At 39.5% G+C, this 19,768-nt stretch overlaps 1 protein-coding gene across 2 annotated transcripts in view; it reads right to left on the bottom strand.

Moving 5' to 3' along the window:
• The window catches only part of CERS6 (ceramide synthase 6), a 309,729-nt gene that overhangs the window by 227,478 nt on the left and 62,483 nt on the right, over positions 1 to 19,768 (bottom strand). The window lies entirely within an intron of this gene.

Below are 19,768 nucleotides of genomic sequence, written 5' to 3'. Positions count from 1 at the left end.
AAAAAAAAAAAAAAAAAAAAAAAAAAAAAAAAAAAACTTTAAAAAAATAAATAAAATAAAAAGGTGATAAGCAGAATTTATTTTTTTAAATATTTTATTTATTTATTTGAGAGAGAGAACACAAGCAGGGGGGGCAGGTAGAGGGAGAGGGAGAAGCAGACATCAGCAGGGAATCTAATGTGCAACTCAATCCAAGGGCTCTGGGATCATGACCTGAGCCGAAGACAGTTGCTTAACTGACTGGTCACCCAGGCACCCAGAGCAGAATTTCTTTCTTTAGCTTTAGTGCCTCATTGTGGGATTTGTCTATACCTTTATGTATCTTTGACTTGCTATAATAAATCCACAATTAAGACTAAAAGAAATTGTTTTTGATGTGACAGAATGAGGTTCTAATACACTGATTTTTCATCTTTAAAAACTCTGTACAACATACAAATCAAAACGCTCCCCCCCTTAACTAAACTACCTAGGGACTTAGGAGAATGAATAAGAGCAAGTAGACTTTGAAAATAAGCCAGGGTAGGAGCAAGCAACCAGCAGAGAGTAAGTTCCCTGTCTATTTATTTATGTTTATTTTGCAGCTCTCCCCTGAGAACAGACACAGTCATAGCACCAGATGAGACACTGATAGCAAAACACACTCTCTTTCTAACTGTAGGAACCAGAGGAAGGAGCCTGGGAAAATCAGAGACTGACGAGGGAACCATGAAAGGGGAAAAGCCAGAGAAACCAATCCCTGATTCTGTGTATAACCAAGCATGATTCTGGCTGACCTCTGAACTATGTACATACAAGGTAAACTGAAAGCAGTCAGGAGCGAAGATTTAAAGAATTGAACAGAGGCCAAAGCCACTGTCCACTGAAGGCATGACAGACTACAATTTGAATCCAACTAAGTAAATCACCTGTAAACAAAAAACATCAACACTTGTCAGGGCAATATTTAAAAAAAATCTAGAATCTCCACAATTTAACCTTCAAACTCCAGGATACTATCTAATATGTTGATGAAAAGCAAAGTAAATATGACCCACACTTTGAGGAAAACACATAGAAAGACATTCAGTGAACTTGAAGGTAGGTCAATAGAAACCATGCAATCTGAAAAGAGGGGGTAAAAAAACAGTGGAAAAACAAACAGACTTTGAGGACTGTGGAACAATTTTGAAAGGCTAATATATGGGTAATATGAGTTTTAGGGAAAAAGCGAGACAGAGTGGGTAAAAAAAAGAAAATATTAGAAAAAAATATAGTTTGCAACTTCCCAAATGTGATAAAAGATATACAGTTTCAAGAAGCTCAAGAACCCCAAAAGATAAGTTTGAAACAAAGAAAACCTAGACAAATCATAGCCAATCTGATGAAAACCAAATATAAAGAGAAAACATTGAAAGTTGCCAGACAAAAATGGCACATTTTATACAGGAAACAATTCAAGCTATATATACACTGGAATGACAGCTATAAAATAAAACACATAATGGATTAAAATCTGAAAAATAAAAAATCACTATGTTTTAGCAGAATAATTTAGCACCATACTTCTTTTGTTGTTTCCTTTGTTGGGCAACAAAACTCAGGTGGACAAAGGTGGTGTAGTTCATAAAAATACAATGAACTTAGGGGTAAAAGAGAATTATGGACAGGCCAAGACAATTACCACTTGTATAAAAGTCATGCTCTCCTAGAGCTCAAGAAATGCTTATTAAGCACCAAAATTCTACTGGGCCTTCATTTCTGTAACTTTTGTGGACTTAAAAGTGGTGTACAGTACAGAAAGCATAAAAGTAACAAAAAACACCTAATAATATTAAAAATCACCAGAAATGCTATCACCCAAAGATGAATATTTATTGGTATTTGAGCATTCTTTTGCTACCTCTCCCCCATACACTTTATGTATTTTTATACCTTCTTTACTGTATTTTTATGAAAAATTAGATCACACTGTATATATTTAGTAATCTTCTTTACTTTCCTTTTCTGAATGTCTCCTAAGAAATTACATATCCTTGTATAACATGGTATTCAGTCGTAACAGAGATCTTTTTGTTGTTGTGAAGACTCTCTAAGGAAATAGCCATTAGACCCTTTCTGACAGAACAAAACTCTGGTCAAAGTCCAATTACCACAATACAGATTCAAGCAAAGATGAATCTGAATGATTAAATTCTTCATGTCACGATGGGATAATTATCCATTGTTCCATGTTCTTGATCTTTACCACTTGAATTGTGGATCACCCTTGGTAATATTTCCAAAGCTTCAAATAAATCAGTCATAAAGTTTTGAATAGGAAAATCTCTAGACTCTTCTATATCCTGAATTTTTGTATTTTTTAAGATTTTTGATGGTCAGTAGAAAAAAATGGGCAAAAGATGCAAAATAGGCAATCACAGAAAACAGAAATATCAATAAACACATAAAGAGATATTCAGCACCACCAGAAAACTGCAACAATACCATTTTACAACTTTCAGGCTGGGTCTGATAAGGTAAAATATCACTGAGGATTTGGAGAAGCAAGAATGCCAATAAATTGCTCATGGTGATTAAATAAAGAAATTTGTAACAATGACCAATAAACACAAAAAGATGATCCTCCACACTCAGTTTCAGAAACTGATATCAAAGATACCATGTCATTTTCACCTATAATATCTGCAAATTTTTAAAATTCAATTAAATTTCAAAGCTAGTAAGAGTAAAGAAAAACTCTCATAAACTCTCATAAACTGCTAACAGGTATCCAAACTGGTACTATCTTAGAAATTGAATTTACCAGTACTTAACAAATTATTAAAATGCCTAAGCCCTTGTGGGCATTACTAGTTACACATCCTGCTAGAAATTTACCCTACAGATATACTGGCACTTTTACAAATAAAGTTTATTGAAGTATTGCTTGAAATAAAAAGAAAGGCAGGAAACAAATATTTACCCGAAGGATACACATGAAATATAGCACATCCATACAACGGAATTCTATAAGGTGGTTAAAACGAGGTAGATTTGTGGAGCTTCAAGACATAATAGTTAAATGTAAAATGCAAGATACAAAACAAGTATTATAATATTTGTTTTCTTAAAAAACACTTTTATTAGAGAGAATAGTGAAAAGTTATTAATGGTGATAATCTTTTGGGGTTAATAAGATTGGTTTGCATTTTTATACTTCTCTGTATTGTTTAAATTTTTATGTATGTTTGCTTTATATTTACTTTAAATGTCTTCAATCAATATTTAATAACATAAAAAATGCTCAGAGGCAGAAGGTAAAGCAATGTTTATCTGGTGACTATTTATTGATACATATAAATTTCTGACATATAAAAGAAATTGAAAATATACTAAAAGGTTAATCATGCCTACTGCCAGGTAAAAAGATTGTGGCTTACTTCAACACTCTTTTTTATGCTTTTCTATATTTTTCTACATCTTAAAATGAGATTTCAAATACCAAACGTAAAAAATAAAATTCTTTTAAAATAGAGATGAACAAAAAAATTTCTATGCCAGGAAAGACTCAAAACCTTAATGACACAAAAACTGAATGTGAAAGCCCTAAGACAGCTGCATACCAGCTAATTCCATAGAGTTCTTCAAGCAAAGGACTCCATTGTGACTGAGACAAGGAAGAGAACAGTAGGTGGAATAAAAATAAAATGCCATTTCAGTACCTTGTCAAGTAGACAAAGGATGAAACTCAAGTCAATGGGGGCACCAAAAGATACAAAACTATGTAACTGCTTGAAATTACTTCAAGAAAAATGTTACCAATACTGACTAAGTATACTGAGAATTCCAAAATACCACAGGAAGAAAGTTGCTTCTGCCCCTGCCTGGAGACACTACGGAATTTCTCTATTTCCTTATCTATATAATGAAAGCCATAATTAGACTCCTGCCCATATCTAAGTCATTGACATCTTGAGACCAACTGGAAAGGAGACACTACAGAATTTCTCTATTTCCTCATCTATATAATGAAAGCCATAATTAGACTCCTTCTCATGCTGGAAAATATATCTAAGTCATTGACATCTTTTTTGTTTTTAAAGATTTTATTTATTTATTTGACAGACAGAGATAACAAGTAGGCAGAGAGGCAGGCAGAGAGAGAGGGGAGAAGCAGGATCCTCACTGAGCAGAAATCCTGATGCGGGGCTCAATCCCGGGAAGCCAGGATCATGACCTGAATCGAAGGCAGAGGCTTTAACCCACTGAGCCCCCCAGGTGCCCCAAAGTCACTGACATCTTGAGACCAACTGGGAAGGAATAGAGATAGGAGAAGATGGCACACAGGGTATGCATGCAGAAGACAATTTTCTAACATCACACAGTAGAAAGGAAAATTCCTTTAGAACAAACCAATATCCAACCCATATCTCTAGTGAATTTGCTCTGAACATGAAATCTTGGAAAGCTGCTTAGTATTTCTGAACCTTGGTAAGGGCATTTATAAAATGGAAACTGTAAAATCGACTTGGCAAATTTTGTGTGAACATTGAAAGAATGATTACAACCCTCATATCACAGGGTTCAACTGGCTAGTCTGAAATTTTCATTGTAAGAAGCATACATTTTACACATTAGGAGGATCTCTAGTCAGTGCTGACTGGCAACCTGCAATGGGAAATGGCAAAAAATTCATAAAAGAGCCGCTAAACTAAAGAGCTTCTTATGTCCCTTGGTTTAGCCTTCTTTCTCCAAGCCAGATTTCTTCTCTAAAGACATCATTCAGAAACTTCCTTCGGGTATGAAACCCTCTTGTACATTTCTTCGCAATTTCCTGTGACTCTATAATTATTTCAAAATAAAAAGGGAGAAAAAAAAGAAAAATCTTCCTTTGGTATCCTATTTTAGTTTTTCATCATGTTTGACTCAAAATATTCTTCCTGCATAATTTTTTCTTGCTGAAATGTAAACCCATTTCCTCTTTTCTCAGCCCTCTGGAGAGATGGGTCAAAACCTCCTCAAATCCCCCAAAAACATTGATTAAGCCATTCTGCATTCTTCTCTCTTCAAGAATAAACAGGCTGGATCCCATAAATCTTTCCTTATCCATCTTTTTCTAACTTTGAATTTTTGTTTTCCTAGACCTTTAAGGATTCTTTTCTGAATCTAACTTATCCTATTCTTTACAGAAATAAAGAGACTCTCAGGTGCGCCTGGGTTGCTCAATGGGTTAAGCCGCTGCCTTCAGCTCGGGTCATGATCTCAGGGTCCTGGGATGGAGTCCACATCGGGCTCTCTGCTCAGCAGGGAGCCTGCTTCCTCCTCTCTCTCTCTGCCTACCTCTCTGCCTACTTGTGATCTCTCTCTGTCAAATAAATAAATAAAATCTTTAAAAAAAAAAAGAAAGAAAGAAAGAAAGAGACTCTCAGACAATAGCTGCTTTTATTCATAAATAATCATTGGCAGAGACTTCGTTGGTATTTAAAAAATCACAAGAACCATTCTAAAAGTTACAGCTAAATCATAAATAGCTGTGGTAAAGGGATCTGCCCATCTAGTCCACACCAACCTCGGCAGAGGTGCAGATCAGAAACTGGAAGGCCAGCAGGTGCCATCGGCTGCAAACTGAGATCCTTGGAAAGCCCAAGCTGACCTGAGAAATGTCAAAACTGCCTCTCCTTGGTGTGTATTTCCAGAATTCTGAAAACAAAAACTCTGGATGTCAGACATTTATTTCATTATGAGCTCACTGCAACTATTCAAGAAGCACAGTATCAAACCTTTAAAGATAAAGTTCGTAAAAAGTCCTGTCTTAATTAAAAATATGCCCCTGTATTTTGCAAAAAATAATAAAAGGCATTAGAGATATCTGTAAGGAAAATTGTATAGTGTGTAGTTATATATGAAAATACCCTCGCAGTCAGGAAAGTCCTTAATATGGTACCACTAAGCTGATATTTTCATTCTGATACTGATAAAATTACCATAACTGTCAATCCCTCTTTTGAGAATATTGCCCACATATGAGTAAGGTGTTATTTTTCACCTGCACTTCTTCGTACATAAGAATGATACTCTGTGGACCTCCCATGGAGGGATACAACTGCCCCCTCACAGAATCTGTCACTCCATCAGCTCTGTCTCTTTACCTCATTGACTGCAATTTCAGCAATTCCATTTCTAACTGCTGCTTTCAGCACAGTCTGTCAGCTTTTGACACATCTCACCAATCAAGAGCTCGGCCAGAGAGCCTCGTAATTCCCTGCAACTATACCCCCCAGCACTCTAACGGATACCTTCCTTGTCACTGTCCTCTCTGTGATGGGGATCTAAGTACCCCTGATCACTCATCTTCCTTAGAATACTTGTTGAGCAAATAGAACTGCAAGCAGCCAGCCTTCAAGGTCTTACGGGACCTTGTCACTGGTAGATCTGTCTCAAGACTGGCTCTAAGCCAAATGGGAGATTAGGAAGAGTTCCAAGCCTTCCTCTATGCATTAATCCTTTCATTCTACTCCATGTGCCAGGTGCCTCACAGTGCACCATGGGCTTTCAACCTTCATCTCAGTCACCATCCCAAATGTCTCTAAGGGAGAAGCAAACTGCTTTTGCCACTGTTTTACAGAAGACGATGACTTCAGTGTTTCCATAACTTGAATTGTACACTAAGGGGTTAGATGTGCAGGCCAGCACACACCTCTCTTCTTCCCACCCAACATCTCTGACTGGTTGCAGCTGGTTACACACACTTCATGGATCGTTTGGCCTCGATATCAATGCCGCAGGATTGGCCACTGGTGCCTCAAACCCACAAAATCTGGCCATCGATCACCACCAGATGATGCCTGGTTTTACTTCTGATCTACCACTGAAGATTTCTGGGAACGTGTGCAGGCAAACTAGGATAGCATCCTTTAGTTCGATTGTGGATCGCTAATAGCACGATGGCTTTACAGAATTTGAAAACAGGGCCAGCAATTCACGAAGGAGAGTATCATAAAGTTTTCATTTAAGTTCGTGATCAACCACAATGCTACACTTCCACCAGATGAATTTGAAGCTTAACACAAATTTTAATACCACTTACATATCATGTGTCTGTTTCACACATGAGACAGAATGAAGGGTAGCATCATTCACATACTGACAGTAATAAGGAATGATTAAGAAAACAGACTCTTGGAGTACCTATGTCGGGTTAAGTGTCCAACTCTTGGTTTTGGCTTGGGTTGTGATCTCATCCTTGTGAGATCAATCTGTGCACCAGGTTCCGAGTTCAGCACGGAGTCTGCTTGAGACTCTGTCCCTCTGCCCCTTCCCCTGTGTGTGTGTGCACTCTTTCTCTCACTCTCTCAAATAAAGAAATTTTGGAAGGGAGGGAGGGAGGAAAGGAGGGATGGAAGAAGGAAGAGGGGGAGGGAGGGAAGGAAGGCAGGAGGGAAAGAAAGAAAGAAAGAAAGAAAGAAAGATGGATGACTCCCGACCTCAGCAAAATCAGTCTACTATAAAATGGCAAAAGCTGAACGGCCACATGTGTAACACACTGAGCACAGTGCAGGACAGAACAGGTACTCAGTGACTGGTCTCCATCATCTCCCAGAGCCCCTGCCCATTGTCACTTACAGACTCCTACAGTCTCAGCACCCAAAGACCAAGTCTAATGACAGCATTACAATATTGGATCATCCTAGCAGTTTAATTCAAGGCCTATTTCTTTTTATTTATTTTTTTTTAAGATTTTATTTTTTTTTTTTATCAGAGAGAGAGAGGGGGAGAGAGCGAGCACAGGCAGACAGAATGGCAGGCAGAGGCAGAGGGAGAAGCAGGCTCCCTGCCGAGCAAGGAGCCCGATGTGGGACTCTGATCCCAGGACGCCGGGATCATGACCTGAGCTGAAAGCAGCTGCTTAACCAACTGAGCCACCCAGGCGTCCCAAGGCCTATTTCTTTTTAAAACAATTACTCTTAATTCTCTTAACTTCATTTGACCTTGTAATTAGTATTACCTAAGAACTGTAGAGGTAAGAAAACTGAGACCCAGAGAGTGCCGTTCCCAAACCTAGAGTCAAAACTGATGCTACGACACACAGCTCCTCTCCAGTGGCCACCATTTCATGTTCTGTTCTCATACTTACCATGCTATCCCAGGACTGAATTGAGCCGTGAAAATGTGAACCTACCAAATCTGTTTGCAAATCCCTCAAGTCCCTCCATGAGTTCCGCCCACCTGCCTTAGGTCAGTGACGGACAGTGTGTGTCTCAGGCAGTGTGTGTTCGTGCCACACTTGCCAGAGCTCAGACGTTCTCCCTAAGAAGGTGTGTATCTGTGAGGCTCGAGTCAGAAAGACAGAAACCACAAGCTATTTTATTAGAGAAAGTTCACTCCAAGGAACTAGTTATATTGGTATAGGAGTACTAGAAGACACAAAGACAACCCTGAGATGTCACAGAGGAAGCAACAACAGTCAGCAGCGCCAGGGGTATGGGAATAGAGAGTACAGGTTGGGGGAGGTGACCCAGATCCCCGAGGAAGCGGCAGTTCCCCCTGGGACTGATGTCCTGGAGGGGGCACAACGTAGCTACCTCTGGGAATGCCCAGCAAAGTCAGAAGCCACAATCAATTTCTGAAAACAAACCATCTCTACTGGGGGGCAGGGGGGGACTGCTGCTGAGGTGACACTTTCAGGAAAGGAGGTAAACAGGATAAGCATGTCTGGTTTCCCTCCTCCAGCCATGCCACCTCCCTCCAGGGTATTGGCACAAATTACAGGGAGAAAGCTGGCAAAAGAGAAATGCGGTTTTTAGAGCCTCAGTCCCAACACCATAAATAAAATGAGAAGGGTGGGTTTGTAGCTGAGAGATGATAACTCCATTATCAGCACATAATGTTCTTCACATGTTCAAAATCTTCCATCTGAGGATGCTCCTGCCAAGTGGACGTCATGGTCATTGGATTTCTTAGCACAGCTGATACAAGGTCTGTTGGTGGCTGCTGGGTAAGAAAATTAAGAGGCACTGACTGGCCAGGAGAGTTTTTTTCCCTTGCTCTCCTACTCAAAACCCTCTGCTGTCACCCCACTGGTACATGATGTGGAAACATCTGCATTCCAAAGAATTGGCTGTTTATTTTAAGAAGCCTCATCATATAGAAAGAAGCGGCTTTCTGAGCAACTCTGGAGACAGGCTATCCTGATTGGACCACTTACTAGCTGGGAGCTAGGAAGAGAATTATTTCAGCACCCTGAGTCGATTTTCCTGTGATGAAATTAGACCACCTGGACCAGACTTGTACACGACTTGTATAGGAATTAAATAAAATGTTAGTGTAAAGTGCTTGGCACACAGGTGGGCAAATGCTGGTTTCATTCCCTTTGTGTGAGAAGAACACACATCAAAAGGTTAAAGAGCTATTACTCATCTGCTTTCCTTTTTTGAGGTCTTTATCGTGCCATTTCAGTTGGTCTAAGATCTGCACATGATTCTGTAAGAATATCCCCTTACTGCCAGAAAACCTGAACCTAAAAAGAAACAGAAGCTCACAAGATGAGAAACAAAGCTCAGATAAGGGGTGGAGAGACTACTCTGAAGGCAGCAAAGGCAAAACACAGCTTACTCACACGGAGTAAACAGAAGAAAATGCACTCAGCATTTGAGGAAGAAACAAGCATTTCCCCATGAAAGACCTTTCCAGTTTCTTAATGCAACCCTGTATTATGCAAGCGATGGGTACAGATCTTTGTTATTTTTTTTTTAAAGGTTAGCACTCTCTTGATGTACTATGAGCCTTCTATGACCACAACCCCCCGTTGGCATCATGAGAAAGCCCAGTGAGTGAGATTAATGGTATTAAACCCTCAAAATTCTTCGGTGGGAGCATTTATGAGAAATAACCAAATCTGCAAGTAAATATCAGAGCTCAATTAAATAAAAGAACATGAAGGTCATTTCCATTTAAAGCTCAGGAATAGATTCAATCAATGAGGTATTTTCCGAGGGGCAAAGCTTATAGAGTGAGTTAAATGAGTTCTTACTTAAAGACCTGCAAAGAAGGGTCATAAAATGTTAGTAACTATGGTATGACAATTGTAATAAAAGGGTGTTTTACCATGGGAAAAAAAAAAAAAAACTTTTAAGCAAAATTCAACTTTCTCATTGTTTCCTTTGGGGATTTACAAAATAAAATTATTTCAGGGGAGCTCAGAATGATATTCTCTGGTCTAACTGCTCTCTGAATGTTGACATTTCCTCAGGCATCGTCATTCCGATGAGCCAAATCTTTAGTCCTGTTACTCAAGCACCATGCACTAGTCACTGGTGTTGCCCGGGGAAAGTTAAAAATGCAGAACCCCAGGCCCAACCCCAGACCGACTGAATCAGATTTTCTACTTTAACAAAATCCCCAAATGATTCCTATGCACAAATGATTCCTAGTTTGAACAGCATGTTTTAGCCCAGTGCTTCTCAGACTGTGGTCCCCAGACTAGCAGCATCAGAGAGATCATTAAGAATGCAAATCATGGGGCCTCACCCCAGCCCTACCAAATCTTCAGCTGTGAGGATGGAGACTAGCAATCTGGGTTTTAACAGGCCCTCCAGGTAAGTCTGTGGCATGATGCAGCCTGAGAACCACTCATTGCATTAGCTTAGACTTGAACAGACCAGTCTTTTTTTTTTTTTAAAGATTTTATTTGTTTATTTGACAGAGAGAAAGATCACAAATAGTCAGAGAGACAGACAGAGGGAGAGATGAGGAGAAGCAGGCTCCCTGCTGAGCAAAGAGCCCAACTCGGGACTCGATCCCAGGCCCCTGGGATCATGACCTGAGCCGAAGGCAGAGGCTTAACCCACCGAGCCACCCAGGCGCCCTGAACAGACCAGTCTTAAAGAAGGAAGGAATTCTCCTGCACCTAAAGCAGCCCATTTCGCCCATGGGCAATGCTCTCAGAAAATTATTCCTTGGAAGTGAGCCCAGGTATTCCCCCTCCATAACTCTATCAGCTGGGCCTTCCCAACCAAGATGGATAAACACAACAAATCTCACACTTTCTGCCACGTGACAATCCTCCAACATTCAAATCATGTCAGGTTCTTGAATCTTCTTTTCTACAGGTAAATGTCTACACAGACAAGGATGTAGACAGAGTTTATGTATATAATATATATGTAAATTATATGGTAAAGTATCTTGCTAATAGTGTACAAAAACATGTTACAATTAATTCTGTCGGATGTGATAATGGCATTGTAACTATGTTAAAATAAATCTTTTACAGGGAAATGCATGAAAGATCGTGTTTATATACCTACAGTATACATCCAAAGGGTCTCATAGTAACTCAGAGAAAAATAAAAGTATCAGCTTTCTCATTCTAGTACCAAATGTCAACAACCAGAAGCCATTATTAACATCGAGTTTTTGGAGGCCCCTTCACTCACTGGGCTTATGGTCAATCCAATCCCCTGAGTACTGTAGCAGTAACACTGTTTTTTTATCTTTTTATTACACAGGGTTTTTTTTTCCTTCTGCAAATACCGTTCTTTGAGCGGTCAGTTGGGCCTCTCTGTTCTTTCTCCACCTCAGTCTCCAGTCCTGCCTGTTTGGCCGCAGTATGTGGCAGCACTGGGTAACATGGATGGACACTGCTGGGAAGACTGAGACTTTGCTCCATCAGTTTCACAATCCCCACTGCTTTTCATTAGTTTCTTTCCATACGGAAAAATTAACTCGATGATTGCTCTAACTGTACCAAAAATAACTTGGTATGGTTTATTAAACATCATTAAAAACAAAGCTGATGTAAAACACCAGCATTATAAGCCTACCACAGCTCATTAAGCTGCAGGATATTATCACATCCCATTAAGAAAGCTGGATCTGTGATTTGAGGTCCTCTGGGACTTCCTTTAACTTAAAAAAATACTACCTGCACCTACAGATGCCAAACAACAGATCTCAAAAACACACATGAATTTAAAGTTAATTTTATTTTTTAAAGATTTATTTATTTGAGCGAGAAAGAGAGCACATACGTGCACATGAGCACAAGTGGGGGGAGGGGCAGAGAGCAAGAATCTTCAAGCAGACTCCCCACTGAGCACGGATCCCGAAGTGAAGCTCCAGCTCAGGACCCATGAGATCATGACCTGAACCAAAACCAAGAGTCAGACGCTTAGCCAACTGAGCCACCCAGGCGACCCCAAAGTTCTATTTTAAATGCTGTTGGGAGTGGCCCTTTGATGACCAGAACACAAAGGAGAGAAACATGAGCACATCCACCCAAGAAGATAGTCTATATGGAGAAACACCCATCACAGCACCTGGCATTTACCAGGCAGGCATCCAGAACCCATGACGTCACTTTCATTTGTCTACTACTGTCTAATGGGAATACAGCCACCACCATGGCATGTTTGGGCTTTCCACTGTTACTACTGGTTACTCTCCTCATACACCTGCTACACAAACCCTAGGTTTTTTATTTTTGCAGGTCTGAAGAGCCCGGCTGCCCATCTACACCTGTGGAAAACTTCAGTGCCCATCTCCAAGGTTATCTTTTCCCAAGATTTTCTTGAACCTCTCCATCCCCCTCCAAACCTTCTTGCAACAGTATTGCATTTGCATTTGCCTGTTCATATTCCACAGTTCACTTGGAATGCCCATTTGGTCATTTAGTGTCCCTGCCCTCCCAATCAGGTAGTGAGATCATTGAAGACCCTGACTCACTTGTTCCCTTCTCTGAAAGCCTGGCACATGCCATAAAGTATACAATGTTGGACCCCCACCAACAAACCACCCCTCCTTCCTTGCAAACAAAACACCTCTTTTATTTGGGAAGACTACCCAGGAATTCTGACTGATCTCAGACGATCATAAAAATCATATTATTTCCAACTATCTGCTTTCTGTTTCCCTGGCAGCTACTGGGGGTGTGGAAGGGACTGAGAAAGTTTCCTCCCTGATAAAAGTTTATTTGTCCATTCAGCCTCTTTTTTCCTCTTCCTTGCTTGTTGTGAAAGGCTTAGTTTTTGGAGCAGTGGCCACCATAATGGGATTAAGAGGTGATAGTTTAAAGATAAAAGCAAACACTGACAATGGCAGAGCAGAAAGACAGAAAGGGCCTGGGTCTCCACTGGCTTTGTCAAGCTATTACATGCAAACTAGAGTCCCCCGCCAACTGTGCCTCACCCCCGGTTTGTGGCTCCTTTTCAGTGCCAAGAACAATGCTATGTAGCTATGACAGAACACATTGCTACAAAATTTCCAATTTGTCAACAAGACTCCAAATTAGGAAGACAGACACACACACACACACACACACACACACACACACACCATTCTCGCAATAAATTCTCCAACTGTGTTCTCAAATCAATCACCGTTCAGCACAGAAACCTTAGAGATAACATACTTACCAAAATTGACTTTTGCTGACGGAGCTGGAAAGGGAGGAACAATCTCTATATGCCTAGCTTTTTTTTTTTTTTTACCTTTGAAAAATTGCTTCTAAGAAATTATAAACTATTTCCATTCAAAGAAAATTATGCTCAGTGAAGCCCCTTAGGGCCTGAAGGTTTCTGAAGGCTATTCCATTTTTAATTTAGATCTTTCCATTGTTCCTGTCAGAGATGAGTGATGTCTTGGCTCGTGGACCTTGGAAACCTTCCGTGGGGGAGCTCCCAAGCTGCAGGCCGAATTCTTTTCAACTTCTGGCCTTACTAATGTCATTTATTAGCTTAACATGACAACACCCCATCTTTCACCTCTGACTTAGTGAGAACCCAAGAAATGTCATCTGACAGTGCCTCTGTTCAAATGTGCCCAAGAAGTCCCATTAGTAATTTGCTGAAACTCTCCCTCAAAGCTCTGTTACTATCATCATCACCTCTACCTCTCCCACCTCCTCCTCCTCCTCCTGCACCTGGCGCTTGTCAGTTTTTCAAAGCCACTATTGATTGGACTCTTTTTATCTCGTGGGATCCTTGTGATAAATCTATCAGGCCTACGGAGGAGGCGTTCTCTCTCTCTGATAAAAAAGAGAAAAAATATGCCCCAATTTTGAACCAAATCAATGGGGAATAAATAAGGGTTTGTTTCCCTTCTGCCCCACATTGACATATTAGAACATTTAGCTTATGAATGACCACGCTATCAGGGAGTATGAGCATCTAGGCTGGTCTGTAGATCCCAGCTTTGAAAACTCTCTAGATCTCCTCAGCTGCTTTCCAATGTTATGACTGTATAGCTTTGTTATTCCTGAGTTTTGTCTATCAGATCAAATTTATTTCCCTGAAGAGTTGAGCTTGAACCAATTCTGTCAAACCTAATTTAGTAATCAGTAGAAAATGGAAATAGAAAACGTCTATAGGAAATAGAAAATATTTTAATGCTTTCCATAAACATAAACGAATTGTACTCATGTAGCACCAGGGAATGGTTTTGAAAGACTTTCCAAAATACATCCACAGAATGTAACTGAAGCTGTACATTAATGTCTATTTCTTATTTTAAAATTTTAAGACAATATCCCTTTGAAAAGAAATCTCCCTACGTCCCAGCATATTTTCCTCTACTTGGCATAGTATCGCCAAGCCTCTGTAATTTAAGATGCATGGTCACTAAAACTATTTGAAAAAATGCTACCAAAGCCAGCATTCTAGTGAATACCAACCAACGCCAAAACATTTTCCCATATTTATGATGTACATAAAATTATTCTTTGATCAGTTAACAAATACAGAACATCTACCATGGGTACCCAGATTTGGGCTCTGGGACATGCTAGCCACCAAAAGACAGGAAAGGATTTGGGGGGGGGGGGGGGACGGCAAGAGGCAGGAAGAGAAAGAGACAAATACATACATAGAGTTTCCCCACAGAGTATGTAGCAAGTCATTTAGGACTAGGAAATGATCCGAAATCCCAAAGAGCACAACAATTAGTTCTCATATACAGACAAAACTGTTTTTACATTCTTAGAGGAAGGGTTTTAATCATGATCTTACTACATAATGAATCCAACCACAATTTCATGAAACCCTGAACCTGTGGTATTATTAAGAAGGGGAACCAAATGCAGTACTCCCCATCCTCCAGGACTACATTGTCCAACAGGTCTAAGCAAACAAACATGAGACGATCAGATCATGCAGTACAGGCAGCTCTGCCCCACAGCACAGAGATGGGAAAATAAAGCCAAATATTCAGATTTGGACCCATGACTAGATTTCCAGTTGAGAATAAATGAACAATGACTAAATTACAATGCATCCTTTAATGTCCTTTAAAATGTTTATGTATTTTAATAGCACAAAAAAGCATCCACTGAAGAAGTATTCATAATTATAATCTCTCCAGTATTGCTGTCCTACACTGACATGCCACTTCAATGCATCCAGAACATGCATCTTGGGACGCCTGCATGGTTCAGCTGGTTAGGTGGCCGACTCTTGATTTTGGCTCAGGTCATGATCTCGGGGCCCTAAGATCAAGCCCCATGTTGGGCTCCGCACTCAGTAGGGAGTTTGCTTCAGGATTTTCTCTCTTCCTCTGCCCCTCCCCATGCTTGCTCTCTCTCTCTCTAAAATAAATAAATAAATCTTTTTTTTTTTTTTAAAAAAGGACACACATCTTAATTTTTTTTTAATTTAGTTTAAAGGAATTAATGGCAACACTATTTCATATACACATGCCAAATAAGAAGCAGAAAGAACATCCCCCCCCCCAAACTTTAAAGGTTATCTTCCAACAGATAATCAAGAAGATCTCTCATGCTCATACAATCTCTGTAGTTTATTAATATGTTTATTAATATTAAATTAATCCCAGTTCCAATGGAAAATACTGCAAGATCTTTAGCAGCAACAAAAAGACACCTGTGTCTCTTCCTTTCCATGGAGAGTAAGACTGTTTTTGCCCCAGTAGCCAAAGCAAGAGGTATTAAAGGCCTAAACGTCCTCCTTAAAACTAGAGCTAGCACTTTGCTTCCACTACAACCACTCCCATTCCATGTATTTCTCAGCATGCTCTTAACCTTGGCAAGCATCCTCCTGGACTTGACCTTTATCAGGCAAAGAATTAAACAAGAGAGCCAGTTCTGGTTCCTTTGGACTCATAGGAGAAACTTCCAAACCAGGTGTTCCTACTTTCGTAAAATATCTGGAGTCCAAACAGTACCTATCAAACATTAAGCCCATTAGCTAACAGTAATGAGGGGCAGGACAACAGCAAGCTTGCACTTTGTCTTTTCCTCATCTTTTAGGACAGGGTACTATATTTTGATAGACCTGAGATCACAAGCACAGAGTTAAAAGCAACCAGAATTCAATCCACAAGAACTGCACATAAATGAAACGGGCTGCCATAACCCAGGAGGAGCAGTATTTAAAGGTCAAGAAAAGGTAGGGGCTTCACGGGTTGGTGACTTGGCTTTGAGGCCCAGCCTCTTCAAGTCTAAGGTCACACATCAAATAACATACTATCAGTTTCTTCATTTCTAAAATATAAACACTTCCCACAACAGTTCTGGGTCAGGCATTCTTCCAAGCTCTTACACAAAGAAATTCATTCAATCCTCAAAACTACCCTAAAAAGTAGATACTACAGTCCTCATTTTACCAATGAGGAAATTGAGGCACAGAGATTAAGTAACTTCCCAAGGTCACATGGCAAACAAATATGGAGCTCAGATTCATTCAGATGGTCTTACTCCAGAATCTGTGCCTTCAAATGCTACACAGTTGCTCTATCATACAGTTACTAGAGGATTACATAAAACAGTATATGTGGTACATGAAATGGCACAAAGCTACTCAAAAACATTACAGCTGCTATTGCAGCTAATTACTATTGACATTAAAATAACAATAATGCTTATTATATAGTATTTCATAGTATATCATATATATATAATGTTACTATTATTATTTAGCTGCCTGATATTAAGATACATTCAAGCAGAAGCTAGATACCTCTCCTGAGTGATCTCTAGAATTCCTTTGCATTCTGACTTTATTCCATGATGGGTCAGTCTGGTTCTTTAACTTACAAGTAAAATGTTATGACATCTCAAATCTATTTTCATCCCATGGACCAGGCCTCATAACCCCATTATCACCTGGTCAACCTCTAGTCAAAATGTGGGTGATTATGAATATTCTGGAAACTGTACCTGCAAGGGAATCTCAACTACTGAAAACAGAAGACTTGGCCCATTCCTTAAAATTTCAAAATATAGCATAAGTAGTCAATAAAAACATGTGCTAGATGAAGTTCCAGCTCCACTTGAAGATTAGCCAACAAAATGTGTTTGAGTTCCTCATTTCTTTTCCATTATTTTAAACTGCAAGAGACAGACAGCTCCACGAGCTGGTGTTTCACACACACACACACACACACACACACACACACAAAGTCACCAGGGATAAGATCCCTGAAAGCTGGAGAGTAATGTCAGCTATGGTACAATTTCTCCAACAAAATTGCCTCATTACAGATTCTCTTCTTGGCACAACTTGTACTCTTAAAAATAGTAGTCCAATTTCACAAGCAAGTTGGAACCTACTGATCCTGACTTCTACAACATTGCATTCCTTCTGCTGCTAGTCATGTTCAAAGCATGCTTCTTAAAATTACTTGTCAAGCCGTCCCTTTAACAGGGCCAATTACTTTCCTCCTAAGACAAAAGCATGAGAAACAGGAACCCAGGAAAACAAGAGAATCATTATTTTACTGACATCTTTACATGAACATGAACTTTGAGTGGGTCCCACTTTCCACCTCAACTCCCCTCCCTTTGGTGATCAGAATTCCAATGTTTTGAAAGATAGTAAAGCAAGGCCATCTGTAAATTTATTTATTATTTACTTACTTATTTATTTTTAGTAAATAAATTTATTTATTTAGGAGAGAGAGAGCATGTGCAAGAGTTGGGGGGGGTGGCAAGGTGGTGGGGGGCAGAAGGAGAGGGAGAGAATCTTCAAGCAGACTCTGCGCTGTGAGATCAAAACCTGAGCTGAAATCAAGAGTCAGACACTTAAGCAGCTGAGCCACCCACGTGCTCCATCATCTGTAAATTTTAAAAGAATGTTCATATTAGAAAGTTTTCCCCACAGTGACCCCATGGTTCAATTATTAAAAATTACATCATTAGTTTATATCCTGGGCTTGAACAGACATTACTAACCTAGGCAATACAATTGTGCTTTTGTGCGTTAAAAATATAAATATCAAAAATATATAATTGTCCTTTCTCATTTACAAAATTACGGATTTACTCTCTCCTGAAATACTTAAGTACACACAACTTAACTATTCAGTAAAATAATCAAATGAATTCATATTCATGGCAAAAGTAATTCTAAAGGTTATTCAAGGAAAAAGTCTAAAATGCTAAATTTTCACTGTATTCCTATTTTCCAGCTTCTGATATCAGAAATCAGTCACAAAGAAGTTTAAATTATTTTTCCATCACACATGCCTATGTGGGCAGACACACATCCATTCCTGGAGTCCATGCACAGGGACAGAGGGAGTCAGAACTGGACTCAGGTATGCCTCAGTCTGGTTCTGATGATGCTGCAAAGTCAGTCAGGATATTTTGGCAGCTCATTTACTTCACTATGACTCAGTTTCTTCAACTATGAAACTAAAGCACTGGATAATCCCACAGGTCCCTCAAGTTCTGTAACTGTTCTAGAAGGTTCTCATTTTTTCTGTTCTCATTCTTCTTATTAACTAAATTGATTTCTACTACAAACAGATTCATTTTTACTTTCTACTACCTACTGTTTCCCTTCGATTGAAGTTACTGCCAAAAAATAAACAAATATAAATATATATATATATATACTGACCCAAGAGGAAGATTCTTCTCTTCCATTCAACAATATCTGTTTCAATGGCTTTGAAGAACACATCTGGCAAAGCAATCAACTCTTGTCCAATAAATAAGTAAATCTCCCCAAAGTCACTCTAATTTGCAATTATATACCATATCCTCAGGTTACAATAAATAAGACTATGTAATGTGTGTATATCTGTGGGTATATGTGTGCGTGTGTGTAGCCCCCCAGGACTGAAGAGTATTTATCTCCTCTATGCCTTTTTCCTTTAGCCCAATCCTGAGCTTTCTAAAGTCAACAAAGGAGAGAGCAATTACCAATGGTTTTATCCAGTTAAATATAGGAAAAACAAGCTGTATCAGCTCTGAAAAGTATCTTAGAACAGTTGGCAGCAATGGAAAAAGGAAAGGAGACATCCCAAGAAAGGGATATAGGACAAGGGAACAGGTCTGTCTCTCCTGGATAGCTTGGGAAATTTTTAAGGCCATAGGAGCAAATACTGCTTTACAAAATGGGCCTGATAGACTGTGATGACTGTTAGTAACTAAGAAGTCAAAAAGCTTTTAGAAAAGCATTTAAATTTCTTCCAAACTCCTCTAATGACATGGTCAAACTGAAAAGGACAAATGAGAACACTGTAAGCTGCTATCCTATCCTTTTCCTTATCTGTTGCTCTAAGATATCGCCCTTGAGAATAACAGAGCAGTGGAAAGCACAGACTGCTTTCTACTTTGTGTGTTAGCCCTAGCTCTTCATACGAGGACGAAGGGAACACAAAGCTGGGATAGGTGGCAAGTTGATCTCTCATAGAACTACTGCCTCACTCACTCCTCAGCTGCTGGTCCAGCTCCACTTCACAGCCAAAGTCCCAAGGCATTAAAAGCAAAAAGAAAAGGGTGAACAGGGACAGAGAGTAGGAAACAAAGGAAGAGAGAGAAGGAAAGAAGGCTAACAGAGAAAGTGTGTTA

This window comes from Mustela nigripes, chromosome 3 (genome assembly GCF_022355385.1).
Source record: "Mustela nigripes isolate SB6536 chromosome 3, MUSNIG.SB6536, whole genome shotgun sequence".
In the NCBI taxonomy this organism is placed as follows: domain Eukaryota; kingdom Metazoa; phylum Chordata; class Mammalia; order Carnivora; family Mustelidae; genus Mustela; species Mustela nigripes.
Note: the sequence above shows the minus strand (reverse complement) of the source record. Positions and strands in the feature narration are given on the sequence as shown.